Source organism: Choloepus didactylus, chromosome 5 (assembly GCF_015220235.1).
Source record: "Choloepus didactylus isolate mChoDid1 chromosome 5, mChoDid1.pri, whole genome shotgun sequence".
NCBI lineage: Eukaryota > Metazoa > Chordata > Mammalia > Pilosa > Megalonychidae > Choloepus > Choloepus didactylus.
Genome location: NC_051311.1, coordinates 73,687,321 through 73,689,161, shown reverse-complemented (window position 1 = coordinate 73,689,161; position 1,841 = coordinate 73,687,321). Strand labels below are relative to the sequence as shown.

The 1,841-nt window shown below is 48.5% G+C and overlaps 1 pseudogene; it reads right to left on the bottom strand.

Moving 5' to 3' along the window:
* Window positions 1–338: 338 nt before the first annotated feature.
* On the bottom strand, window positions 339–1,470 carry LOC119534945 (annotated as a pseudogene).
* Between the last annotated feature and the right edge of the window lie 371 nt (window positions 1,471–1,841).

The window sequence follows — 1,841 nt, the reverse complement described above, 5'->3', positions numbered from 1 at the left end:
ACCTTTGAACAACAAAATCAACCTTGAGAGATACCAACAATGGTGTGTTGGGGGGCAGAGGTGACTAAATACTTGGCACAGACAAAACTGTCAGGAGTCTGAGGCAGATGGTGAGGGTGACTAGGAGCCACTGCCTTACGCAGACCTTGGGCAGAGGGCAGCCCATCAGGCCATGGCAGTAATCCAGCTACTGAAGGAGTGTCCCCTGCTGCCTTTCCAGCTGCCCTTGCTCAGCTCGCTTCCCCACAGCATGCCACAGCCTGTCTTCTCTTTCTTAACTCCAAAGCCTGGGGAGTGCTCAAGGACCTCTGGCCATCAGAGCTCCCTGTCCTGTCCTATTATTCTTTCTTGTCACTTTCCTTGCCAGATTTCTCCTCAGGATCTGTCTCACTCAAAGGACTGTTTGACGTGTGTCTTCTCTTCCTATTTTTCTTTTTTGATTTTTGGCTTTCCAAAGGCCATGATTTGAGGCAAGATTGGAGGATAGGAAGCTCTGTCCTCCAAGGCCAGCAACCCTTGGATCAAGGGCAGCAACTGAATCAGCTGAGTAGGAGGGCTCAGAGCCTGACTCTGAGGTTTCCACCTACCTGGTTAATGGGGATGGAGAGAGGGTGAGGGCAGCTTCTCCTCTACTGACTCAGACCCTAAGGGCAAGTGGGAAAGCAGATGAGTGGAAATGCTTGTGATGGTACTTTTCGTCCTTTTTGATGCTTTTTCAACCTTTGGGTTAGAGGTGCTAGTATTCAGTCTTTAGCACCTGAAGGGACAATGGAAAGAGCCAGATCCTCTCTGACCCCAGGGTGATCTGCTCAAGGGCTAAGTCACCCACAAAGTGCTCACAGACCTTGAACAAGAACAGCAGTGTTGATCAGACCAGTGCTGGCACAACTTGGACATAGCCATGATCACAGGTTAGGGCTGGACCGGAAAGAAAAATGAAGGTAACTGGAGCTGACCTGCAGCTGAGCTTCTGACTAGGATGGCCCTTTAGTAGTCAAGAAGTACTTCTGCCCTCAGGATCAAGGGAATAGTATCTGATGCTAGGCTGTGGTCCCTACCTCTTCCAAGGAACTGCCCAGTTCCAGAACAGGCACAGCATGCTTCAAAAGGCAGCTTCCCTGTGCCACATTCTTTGTGCCTCCTCTTGCTCTTCTCCTGTTCCTTCTCTTTCTCCACTAGACTGTTGTAGGAGAGCTTGCTGTTGCCTGTGTCCAGCACAGTAGCCCTCTTGTCAAAAATTATAATGTGGGCAAAGTCCACAAAGATTCCATGCAGAAGCCCCAGTCCTTAAGGATGTCAATAATGATCATCTCATCATGGAATCTTGCCTTCAAATTCTCCATATAGAATTTGAACAAGTCCAGAGGGTGGAACCCAGGTGGCCCAGCATACTGGGAGAGTGAATATTAGTGCTGACTGCTTGGTACAGCTCCATCCAGCTGGACATAGAATACTGTTGCCCTGTCCCATACAGCTCATCCAAGATGGTCTGGAAGGCCTCTTGGGTCTTGTGTTGTTGGTAATGCTCCTGTACCTGGACCTGCTCCTCCTCCCTCTCCAAAGTTTGGATATGCTTCTCAAAGGTAAATGCATCTTACTTGTCCATGGTCTGCAGCTGGTGGACTTGGGCAAAGCTGAGGTTTTCCATAAGGTACCACTGGGTCTGGGAACATGTGGTTTGGAAGTTGATGCTTGTGCCAGTTTGAATGTATTATGTCCCCCAAAACGCCATTATCTTTGATGCAATTTTATGGGGGCAGATGTATTAATGTTGATTAGGTTGGAATCTTTGATTGAGTGTTTCCATGGAGATGCGAGATCTTTGATTGGATAATTTCCAT